Raw genomic sequence first — 13317 nt, forward strand, 5'->3', positions numbered from 1 at the left:
GCCCTGTTTATGTGAAATAGTTCTTTCTGATATTTTTTAATGTTGGGGATTTAATTAAACAAGTTCTATATAGTACATATTAACCACATTTCTAATATTTGCTGAGAAAATGGTCAAATACTGTCCGAAATTTCTAAGGATTACTTCAAGTTCTATGTGAAGTGGGTTACTTTATAATGTTACCAGTAAGAATGCATTTTTATGACCATTTAAATTATACAGGCTTTATTCCATAGGTTTTATCCCCCTTCTTTTTGGACATTTTCCATTAAAGGCACAATATGTACGATTTTTGGATGAAAACAGAACGGTTATATATTGTGTACTTTCATTATCCCAAATGTTTAAATCCAGAGAAATAAGTAATTTAATTTCTATCATTGACATCATACCCGCGTTACCCTCGATTCCTGGTTTTATTTTTGTAAAAAACATGGAAACACTAAAGACACTTTAATATATTATGTTTATTAGACAAGGGAACAACTGTTTGGATACATTTATAGACAGAAAACTAATCATTGTTATATAGCTCAACACGTTTTAGTCTTATTGTAGGAATCTCCTTTTTCTTGATTAAATTAATATGATATTCTAATATCAGTCTAGCTTACTGCAGTGTGCAACAAGTGTCTCATAGCAGCTGCCGAGCCAATGCACAGAGTAACATTATAACATAATTTTCAACACGCTCAAATGTATCTAAAACGATAAACAGCGCTGCGTTACCCCACATGCACTTGACCGGAAGAAGCGACTTTGGCATAATAAAAGTTCTGAGCCGTATGTCGCGCTCGTCTCTCATTAGCAAGCCCTACCGTCTAGCCAAAACAAGTCAAACATGTTGTAGTCTGAGACAGCAGAGAGTACATTAGCCAGTCAAGCAATGAGGTTTCTTCTTACTTCTAACAAAAAACGGTCTCTGCTTCTAATAAAACAGACGACTACTACTACTTCTTCATGCGTATTCAACGTAGTGATGATGCAAGCTGCCTCTAAAAACACCAACGATTTAGAAGAAGAACAACAGTGTTGAAACGCGCTTTGTAGAGTGTATGTTCGTTTTGGCTGGTTGGCATGGTTAGCCTCTGCTGGTACATGTCAGAACTACAGCATAATGGGGCCAAAAATCCTGTTTCTCCATGTTAACATTTTATTTCGAAATTTAAGGGTTAGTTCACCCAAAAATGAAAATTCTGTCATTTATTACTCACCCTCATGCCGTTCCACACCTGTAAGACCTTCGTTCATCTTCAGAACACAAATTAAGATATTTTAGTTGAAATCCGATGGCTCTGTGAGGCCTTCATAGGGAGCAATGACATTCCCTCAAGATCCATAAAGGTACTAAAAGCATATTTATTTCAAAACACTGCTTCAGGAAGCTTCGGAGCGTTATGAATCAGCGTGTCGAATCATGATTCAGATCGCGTGTCAATCCGCCAAACTGCTGAAATCACGTGACTTTGGCGCTCCGAACAGCTGATTCGACACACTGATTCATTTGTGCTCCGAAGCTTCCTGAAGCAGTGTTTTGAAATCGGCCATCACTATATAAGTCATTATTTTGTTTTTTTTATACATTCTCGTCACTTTATAATATTAATATTGAACCACTGTACTAACATGAACTGATTTAAATATGTTTTTAGTACATTAATGGATCTTGAGAGAGGAAATGTCATTGCTCCCTATGCAGGCCTCACTGAGCCATCGGATTTCAACAAAAATATCTTAATTTGTGTTCCGAAGATTAACGAAGGTCTTACGGGTGTGGAACGGCATGAGTAATAAATTACATTATTTTTAATTTTTGGGTGAACTAACCCTTTAAGCAGCCAATCTCTTCTAATTCTCTGGTAGTTGGCATGTAGTTGCAAAGTTATTAGAATGTTTTAAGTGGACCTTCTTCATTGGCAGCCATTCAAAAGTACCTGTGCAATCTGATGAAAAAGAAGCATAATTTATTATATTATAGCAGATGTTTTGCCAGTGCCAGATTTATTTTTGAGGCTTTGAGGGCTTCATTTTTTAGCTGTCTGCTGTTACGATAGTTACTAGTCTGTGATGTCTGCGTAGATGGCTCAAAAACATGCCCAGAAGAACAAGAGCAAAGATGACATCAGGCAGGTCGTGTACTGTACAATGAATGGGAATGCTATATAAGGGTTATTTCTGTACAGGTATTATAGATCTACTTATTTGGGTTTTGAAAACTGCACCTCTCTATTTGTTCTTCCATCTCTACAGGGGCCCGTGCGACCGTGTCGCCGCCTCCAGTCTAAGTTCATCTGAACTTCCTCCATTTTAGCAAGGGAGAAGAGAAAGGAGGTGTTCAAAGGGTTCGGCGGCCCCGTACGCAGATGTTCGGAGGATGAAATGTCCAGGGGCTGTGGCAACACATCAAACTCTTTTCTTCCCCTTGTCTGTCAGGAACTCCCTTCATAGTGCATAGTGTGTGTCCTGGCATGGGCGTTGGAACAGGGCTCACCCCCGCGCGGACACCAAGGACACGCTGCTTTCCTTGGATGAAAGCTTGCACGGGCCTCTCGCATGCGGGCGCTGGAAGAAAATCCCTCAGTGGTGTGACCCCACTGTACCCCCCTAACCGCCGGGTCCCATCCAGCACTTATGAAATCATGGGTAACGCGCAGGGTGGGGAGAAGGCCATAAAAAAGCAGCACACCCCAAATTAAAGCAAGGTTCAGTAGTAATTGTTCAAGGTCATTTTGACCATTAGAGAACATTGGAAAGGAATCATGGGAAGCGTGTGAACGTCCTGCCCAGGTGAGGCAGTGTTCCCAGAGCTGCGGTTGCCCTGGTGATTTCTGGGGAACTGGGCGACCCTGCGGGATCGCTACATGTTTGTTTTCTTTCATTCTGAGGTGGAAAAATCCCACCTGGGGCCGCTGGACAGGCTCTCTCGGCTGGCAGCGCTTTTCCCAGTTCTGGCGTCAGCGCGTTGTAGCACCTTGTAACCACAATGTGGTTTTTATGAGAGGAACACTGGAGTTCACGGAAAACACACACTATATGCTTTTAAAAACCAACGTCATTTTGGACAACCATAAAAATGTGTTTTGAAATTTACACCCTGATTAAAATTTTACACTTTTTTTTTATTAAATATCACACCAAAATAATACTTTTTCTTTTTCTTTTTTCTTTTTTAAATCGAGTCTTTTATTTTGCTGCAGTTGACGTTCGCACACATTAGGGAGTCGAGGTGAAGGCTTTATGAAGCCCATGTGGCAAGAGTAATGATTTTTCTCCATCAGGTGCACAACTCAACTAAAATGACTATAAAGCTCCCTGATGACTATAAATTCAGATGCAGATACTGACAAGGGGAGAGTCTTGTAGATGTGTTGAGCATTTCTATTATATTTTTTATTATTATTATTTAGCATCTATTAAGTTGCAGTTGTCACACAGACAGTGACTTGAATGCACTGCTTTTATGGTCAATATGTTTCAATTAAAGGTCATTTTGATATTCTAGTGGGTTTTAAAGTAAAAATGTCTAGGTGGTGTAACCACAGAGATTTTAAACAGATTTTTTCACTTATTAAAAAAAAAACGTTATTAGTTAAAACGATATTTTAAAATGTATTTATAACACGGTTCGTAAATGTGGGAAGAAGGAGGCGGGAACCGGCGAACATTCCACAAAACTTTAACATAAAATAAACAAAGAACAAAACGAAAGTAATACCGGCAGACCCTCGCGGACGTCTGCCGGCCACACAAACATAATAAAACATAAAATAATATCCAGGCCTGGTCCTCTCTCGTCCTCCACGGTCGTCGCTCCTCCTTTTATGCTCCCGGAGCTCCTCCGTGAGAGACTCGAGGCCGGTGCGCCTCCCAGGTGATGCTTGTTATCACTTGCGTCACCGGCCTCGCGCCGTTCCCTCACGGCTCTCGCCCGCCCTGGTCGCCACAGTATTATTATTATTAAAAAAAAAAAAGATTTAGTTCATCTTTTCAAATATTACATGAAATAACCACAAAACATAATGATAGTCATAATTTAAGATGTTTATGAAAATATTTTTTACCTTAAAATGCTTGGTAGTTAAGGTGTGAAGTACTATGCATCAAAAGTGTAAAGAAAATATTTTATTATTAATATTTAATTATTACTTGACTGTTAAACTACATTTAAAATACATTATATATATATATATATATATATATATATATATATATATATATATACAGTCAAACCAGTCAAACCAAAGCAAAACATGGTTAATTTTTGGTTCCAAATTTTTATCAATTGTATTGGTAGTCCACTGTATGAAGAATTTTTGGGTATGATATGTCACAGTCCTGCACCCACTACTAAAAATATATCAAAACTTAAAAAATGCCTGAATAATAATAATAATAATAATAATAATAATAATATATATATATATATATATATATATATATATATATATATATATATATATATATATATATATATATATATATATATATATATTCAGCCATTTTTCATATTTTGTCCAAATGAATAAAACATTTTAAAAGCTGAATGTTCCGCTTTGGGAATTAGACAAGGACTCTAAATCCATTAAGTCTAATCAACTTTTTTTGTGTGTGTGTGTGTCTGTGTGTAAATGTGTAAATCTTCTGCTTGATGTGTGTAGAAGTCTTTGGTGTTAATGATTAGGTAAATAAGATAGCTAAAATGTAAAGTATCTATTTGTCCAGACAATGTAAACATGATAATTGGGAATTTGTGAACAGCTCTATATAACATCTAATTGGCTTTACAGAACATCCAAAAACAGCTTGCGGCTGCTTATCATTCCAGAGATCTTATCATAACGAATTCGTCTGTACGTGTATTCAGTCCTCAAAACCTCACAGCAGGTTCTGTATTTGAACAATTAGCACTGACATTTCCCTTGAGAGGAAAAGACTTCTTTTCAGGTAATGAATCAATTAGTACACAAAGTTAACAAGAAAAATGCAAGACAAGGCATAATAGTTCTGAAGAATGGAACTGTGGGAGTTTTGGAGAATGTGGTGCTCAGAGGGAATCTAGTGTGAAGTGAATTACTACTGCAGGAACCATGACAAATATATTTATATATTATATTATATTATATTATATTATATTATATTATATTATATTATATTATATTATATTATATTATATTATATTATATTATATTATATATGTTTTTATTTTTATAACATTGCATAATTATTGAGTTTTATTAACTTTGATTTACTTATTTTCGTGCTGTTCCAAACCTGATGAGTTTTTTTCTTCTATGAACCACAAAAGAAAACATTTTATACAGTCTTTTTGGTGCTTTTGCATCCATTGTAAAGTTTGAAAGTCTCCGTTCATTGCATTACTCCGTTCAGAGCGACTGGCGCAAAATTTCTCCTTTTGTTTTCCCAGAAGAAATAAAGCCATAGAGGTTTGGAACAACACAAAGGTGAGTAAATGATACCAAAAATGTTAATCTGTGCATGAACCAACCGTTTAAGACTAACTGGCAGTCTGTCCGCACCCCACAAGGCTGCTGTTCACGTTCTGACGTTCTTCTGTAAGTGCCCACACGGCTCAGGAAGCCTCCACTTGTCTTTGGCCTCATTAAAGGGCAGAGTTGTTTTTCTGTGGCAGAGGGCAATGAAAAGAAGCTGTAAATGCGTGCAGCACAGATGTTTTAATGTTCTGCAACAGCAACAGTGAGGCAGACTAAATCAGACATCTGCAATGCATTTGAGCTGGATCTCTATTCTTCAGACAACCCTTCATCATCCACCACTTCGCACCTGCGGAGGAGAATCACAAGCACGGCCCTGTGTGGGTGCATAATATAAATGGTAACATACAGTAAGTGTCGCTGATTCTGTCATGGATTTCTTTTGATGCTTAATTGGAAACAACAGGCTTGATTTCAACAAAATAGTCTAGCGCTGTTCTCTGCTGCATTGTGCAATTCATGTTCCAGAAACAAGAGTGATCAGAATGAGGCCGATCACACGGCAGAGATCCAGGCACATATGAAAGTGCTTTGAGTCAGTTATCTGCACAGCCACATGGAATCAGAACTTCTCAGAAAGTTCCACAGATTTCCAAAGATTTGGAATTCCTGGCAAAGTTCTACGCATCTAATATAACATCTGTTTAACTTATAACATGAAAGTAAGGTTAATAATAGAACTTAGATGACATATTTTTTAGTTTTACTAAAATTAGGGTGATGCAAAAATGAGTACACCCCACAACAAAAACGACTTTTTCCATTGTTCAAGAATGACCTCTTTTAGGGACTAGATGCTTGATGGAGAGTGATGCTCAACTTGTCTCTTCAGAATTCCCCATAGGTGCTCGATTGGGTTCAGATCAGGAGCCACTGAATCACTTTCACCCTGTTCTTCTTCAGAAATCCAACAGTGGCCTTAGATGTGTGTTTAGGATCATTGTCATCTTGGAAAAGTGCACGATGACTAAGGACACGGAGTGATGGTAGCATCTTCTCTTTCAGTATAGAGCAGTACATCTGTGAATTCATGATGCCATCAATGAAAAGCAGCTCCCGACACCAGCAGCACTCATGCAGCCCCACATAAGGACACTGCCACCACCATGTTTCACTGTAGGCACCATGCATTTTTCTTTGTATTCCTCACCTTTGCGACACCATACAGTTGTGAAGCCATCAGTTTCAAAAACATTTATCTTGGTTTCTTCACTCCAGAGTATAGAGTCCCAGTAGTCTTCATCTTTGTCAGCAAACTCTAGACAGGCTTTTTTGTGCCTGGGCTTTAGGAGAGGCTTCTTTTGAAGGACCGCACCCACACATGCCATTCCTCTGCAGTGTACGATGTATTGTGTCAGGGGAAGTAGTCACCCCAGTTTGGTTTTATACTTCTTTAGATAACTGGAGTGAACTTGCATGCCGATTTTCTTCAACCCTTCTAATCAGAAGATGCTCCTGTCGAGGTGTTAACTTCCGTGGACGACCTGGATGTCTCTGTGAGATGGTTGTAGTTCCATCTTTTTTAAATTTTTGTACCACTTTTGCTACATTATTCTGACTGATAAGTAAAGCTTTGCTGATCTTCTTGTAGCCTTCAACTTTCTTGTGTAAAGAAATTATTTTCTTTCTCAGGTCTTGTGACATTTCTCTTCCATGTGGTGCCATTGCTGACAGCATGAAATGGGAAGGGGTTTTAACACCCTTTTATAGCCAACTGTCTGCTGGACACCTGTGTAATGAATAATTAGACTCACCTGTGGCTGAATTCTAGTTAAATTAGATAGATAGATAGATAGATAGATAGATAGATAGATAGATAGATAGATAGATAGATAGATAGATAGATAGATAGATAGATAGATAGATAGATAGATAGATAGATAGATAGATAGATAGATAGATAGATAGTTTTGCTTAAGTGTTATTTGACATAATTAAGATTATTAAGGAAACACGATGCATTAAGAGTCGGGGGGTGAAAACTTTTGAACAGGATGAAGATGTCACAATTTTTCTTATTATATTTAAATATTGTTGTTTTTCATTTAGTACTGCCCTTCGGAAGCAACAGAAGATACCTGCATGTTTCCCGTAAGAAAAATGAAGTACAATTTACCTTGATATTTGAATTCAAAAGTTTTCACCCCTCGGCTCTTAATGCATCGTGTTTCCTTCTGGAGCATCAGTGAATGTTTGAACCTTTTTTAATAGCTGAGTTTGAGTCCCTCAGTTGTCCTCAGTGTGAAAAGATGAATCTCAAAATCATACAGTAACTGTTTGAAAGGGTTCAAATATGCAGAAATGCTTGAAAACTGAAGAATTTGCAGGAGCTGGAGGATTTTTCTGAAGAACAGAGCTCAGTTTAACTGCTCAGGACAAACAAGAGACTCATGAACAACCATCACAAAACATAAAAACAGTCGTGGATCATCAGGTAACCACACACAGTATTGAGAATCAATGGTTCACATACTTATGAATGGGGTTATTTTAATAAATTCAGCTATTGTTTTGTCTTGTGAACTAAATGTAAACATCTTTTATGTAAAATATCTTACTCAGGACAGTACTAAATAAAAAATAACATGCATTTTGTATGATCTCTCTTTATTAAAATTATTCACATTTTCACAGATTCTGCAAGTGGTTCACTTACTTTTTCTTGCCACTGTAGGTTTCTGCTTTTCTTAACTTTTTTTTTTTTTTTTTTTAATCTATATGAAGTACTGATTTGTGGTCTGAAGACAAATCACATTCTATAGGGATCATCTTAAAGTAGAAATGTTAATATTTTCAAAACTACTTTGTGCCATCAATGTCTAAAAAAATAGATTATGTAGATTGGACACTGAGTCCCAAAATGTGTTAAATATTAAATAAGGGTTTCCTCTGCTGTAAAAGCCCAAATTATGTATAAGCATAACTGTTGCCTTCTTTGAGAAAGGTTATTGCTAAGTGACTCTTGGCTTTGCTGTGCCCGTTTCATTCCCTTTGCGTGCAAAACTTAATTAGCATTGGAATATCTTTTTCCCTGTTAACACATACTGAAGAAACAGAAACCAGAAGAAAATATCAAGGAGCATTTTAAAGGTACACTCAGTACTTTTTTCCTCATTAAAAATTGTTTTACACATAAGGGCACAAATAATAGTTTTGAAGTTCAGTCATATTAGATATATGTGAATGCAGATATATATATATACAGTGGGTATGGAAAGTATTCAGACCCCCTTACATTTTTCACTCTGTGTTATATTGCAGCCATTTGCTAAAATCATTTAAGTTAATTTTTTTTCCTCATTAATGTACACACAGCACCCCATATTGACAGAAAAAACACAGAATTGTTGTAGAATTTTTGCAGATTTATTAAAAAAGAAAAACTGAAATATCACATGGTCCTAAGTATTCAGATCCTTTTCTGTGACACTCATATATTTAACTCAGGTTCTGTCCATTTCTTCTGATCATCCTTGAGATGGTTCTACACCTTCATTTGAGTCCAGCTGTGTTTGATTATACTGACTGGACTTGATTAGGAAAGCCACACACCTGTCTATATAAGACCTTACAGCTCACAGTGCATGTCAGAGCAAATGAGAATCATGAGGTCAAAAGAACTGCCTGCAGAGCTCAGAGACAGAATTGTGGCAAGGCACAGATCTGGCCAAGGTTACAAAAAAAAATCTGCTGCACTTAAGGTTCCTAAGAGCACAGTGGCCTCCATAATCCTTAAATGGAAGTAGTTTGGGACGACCAGAACCCTTCCTAGAGCTGGCCGTCCGGCCAAACTGAGCTATCGGGGGAGAAGAGCCTTGGTGAGAGAGGTAAAGAAGAACCCAAAGATCGCTGTGGCTGAGCTCCAGAGATGCAGTCGGGAGATGGGAGAAAGTTGTAGAAAGTCAACCATCACTGCAGGCCTCCACCAGTCGGGGCTTTATGGCAGAGTGGCCCGACGGAAGCCTCTCCTCAGTGAAAGACACATGAAAGCCCGCATGGAGTTTGCCAAGATGGTGAGAAATAAGATTCTCTGGTCTGATGAGACCAAGATAGAACATTTTGGCCTTAATTCTAAGTGGTATGTGTGGAGAAAACCAGGCACTGCTCATCACCTGTCCAATACAGTCCCAACAGTGAAGCATGGTGGTGGCAGCATCATGCTGTGGGGGTGTTTTTCAGCTGCAGGGACAGGACGACTGGTTGCAATCGAGGGGAAGATGAATGCGGCCAAGTACAGGGATATCCTGGACGAAAACCTTTTCCAGAGTGCTCAGGACCTGAGACTGTGCCGAAGGTTTACCTTCCAACAAGACAATGACCCTAAGCACACAGCTAAAATAATGAAGGAGTGGCTTCACAACAACTCCGTGACTGTTCTTGAATGGCCCAGCCAGAGCCCTGACTTAAACCCAATTGAGCATCTCTGGAGAGACCTAAAAATGGCTGTCCACCAACGTTTACCATCCAACCTGACAGAACTGGAGAGGATCTGCAAGGAGGAATGGCAGAGGATCCCCAAATCCAGGAGTGAAAAACTTGCATTAAAGAGGAAAAAAAATAACTTAAATGATTTTAGCAAATGGCTGCAATATAACAAAGAGTGAAAAATTTAAGGGGGTCTGAATACTTTCCGTACCCACTGTATATATATATATATATATATATATATATATATATATATATATATATATATATATATATATATATATATATATATATATATATATATATATAATATTTAATATTATTTTATTTTATATTTTATATAATATTTATTAAGTTAGTATGGCAGTAACTCATTCCCAAATAGACAAAAACAGATTAAATTGAGAAAATTATCATTAAATATGAATGACTGTGACCTTGAAATATTATCAGCATGTAATTGGGACTTGGACTGCACTGCACACCTCAAATTTGAAACATTTCCCAGATTTTTCACACACGTGTTTCTGATCACAGTTCATATTCATGAATGCAGACCCTACGGTGTGACAGGAAATGTCTAAAAAGAGAAAAAGAGACCCAAAAGGCCAGTTTCTCTTGTCAGCAGTTCTTTATGGTGTGATATATGGAGGTCAGTAAGTCTTTGATACTTTCTCACCATTCAGTGCAGGGAGGTCCCGTTGAAGGGTCCAGGGACAGTTATCATTGTCAGCGGTTCTGGATAGACTGGCCACATCAAATAGGCCTAGATCAATTTTAAGAGTTGTTCTGCTCAGCAATGTTCCCTAAATTTTTTTTTTTTTTTTTTTCTTGCTGAACAAATCATATTTTTATTGGTACTCTTCTAAGCACCAGACCCAAGCTGTGTGTGCTGTGCCAACTAAAGACTTTTGGAGAGTTTTGTAGCGATAACTTTTGCAACAAGATCTTATAAAATAGACAGATAGATAGATAGATAGATAGATAGATAGATAGATAGATAGATAGATAGATAGATAGATAGATAGATAGATAGATAGATAGATAGATAGATAGATAGATAGATAGATAGATAGATAGATAGATAGATAGATAGATAGATAGATAGATAGATAGATAGATAGATAGATAGATAGATAGATAGATAGAATGTGAAATTAACTAGTATTTTCTTTCAAATCCTTGAGTAAAGTATGTTTTGGGCCTCAAGTGTTGCTTGTCTCTGCAAAAGACTTCTCACAGTTTTATACTGAGAATGCATAAAAATGGAACTCTACGGAATTTAAAGTCTGTCTATCCATTTAGAACTAGATTTTCTTCACACATTTTTGTCACCTTGCTGTGCAGATTTGGTCTGTATATCTGTTCTTTTGCTCTGTATGGAAGCAACACCAGAGTGAACACTTTTGCTCATCATCATAAAATGAATATATCAGCCATTCTTTCCCTTCTCATGCATAATGGATGTCAAACCTGCTCAGTGATGGTGCGTAAGCTGATTTTAAATGGAGAAACTGTAGTTAGGCCTCACTGAAGTGCTCCTCTGGTAGTCATTACAGGCCTGTTTTGTGAAGTCAGTGATATGTTTTGGGGAAGCTGGCCATCGGTTTGACGCAGGGCCAGATGCTGAATGAGCAGAGACGTGACCCCACTCCTCCTCCCGGCAGCTCTAGAGAAACGGAAACAGGAGATTTACATTGCCGCTATGTTGTTTGATGGCTCCCACATGTCGCATAATTTCAACAAGTTAAAATATGAGGGCAGCAGGACAAACTGATTGTGGGAGCATTTCATTAGTCGGTTACAGTGGCTCTTAACATAAGATCCACAGGCCAAGACAGGCTGGTCAATTTATGTCACAATAAATAATCCATTTCATGTTAATTCTCCCATAAACCCCCTGCCTGTGATTACGCCAACCCTTCACGTACATAAATTTGTTGCGGAGTAAATTTTTTCGGCCGACAGCATGACATAACATGGGTCAGCACTCACTGGATGGATGGATGGCCTATAGCAGAGACAGGCAGAGGCAGAGAAAGTTATAAATGTTAAAGTTATAAATGACAGATCTTTAGGGCAGGGACTTGGTTTTATGTGTCACTTACTGATTGGATGTTGAGATGTGGGGGAAGATGAGCTTTCAGAGGCGGGGTTTAAGTGGACTAAATGATTGGAGAAGTCCTGCATATGTCACCAGAAAGAACTTTGTCATTTCACCAGAATAAGTTATGATATTTTGATTAAATATTACAAGGTCAAAAAAAAAAGAATTTAAAAAAAAATAAATTTGCACGGATGATATGTTCACAGTAAAATAAGTAACATGCATTTAGAAAATATAAAAATGCCGACCAGTTTTATTTCATTGATATATTTCATTGTCATAATATTGTTGATATACTATTGTTGTTTTTGTTAATGTTAAATTAGATTTTTTTTTTATATTTTCACTTGAATTTAAGTTACTTTTACTAATTTTGTTGTGTTGTCATTTTTTTCTTTTTTTTAAATGTAAAATAGTTTTTTATTAATCAGTCTTAGTTCATTGATTTTTAGTTTTTAGTAGTGCTGTCATAAAAGTTTGTAAATATATAATACAGTGCCCTCCACTAATATTGGCACCCTTAGTAAATATGAGCAAATGTGGCTGTGAAAATAAATCTGCATTGTTTATCCTTTTGATCTTTCATTCGAAAAATTCACAAAATTCTAACCTTTCATTGAAGTAAAACAAATGAAAATGGGGGAAAAGCTCATTATGAAATAAATGTTTTTCTCTAGTTCATGTTGGCCACAATTATTGGCACCCAATTATTGCAACGTCCTTTTCCCAAGATAACAGCTGTGAGTCTTCTTCTTTGATGCCTGATGAGTTTGGAGAACACCTGACAAGAGATCAGAGACCATTCCTTCATGCAGAATCTCTCCAGATCCTTCAGATTCCAGCTCCATGTTGGTGCTTCTTCTCTTCAGTTCACTCCACTCATTTTCTTTAGTGTTCAGGTCGGAGGACTGGGACTGATTTTTATCTATTGGTATTTGATAGAATCCATGATGCCATGCATCTGAACAAGATGTCCAGGACCTCCAGCACAAAAATAGGCCCACAACATTAAAGATCCAGCAGTAGATTTAACCGTGGGCATGGGGTACTTTTTATCCATGTGTGCACCAAACCCATCTGGTGGGTTTGCTGCCAAAAAGACCTTTTTTTTTTTAGTTTCATCTGCCGATAGAAGCCGGTCCCTTTTGAAGTTCCAGTCGTGTCTGACAACTGAATATGCTGAGTTTGCTTTTGTATGAGCGAGGAGGACTTGTGGGGATGTAGGTGCTGTTTGATATTTTTTTTAAGGCTTTCTGAGATTCAAAACTCAAT

The sequence above is a fragment of the Chanodichthys erythropterus genome, chromosome 14 (genome assembly GCF_024489055.1).
Source record: "Chanodichthys erythropterus isolate Z2021 chromosome 14, ASM2448905v1, whole genome shotgun sequence".
Taxonomy (NCBI): Eukaryota; Metazoa; Chordata; class Actinopteri; order Cypriniformes; family Xenocyprididae; genus Chanodichthys; species Chanodichthys erythropterus.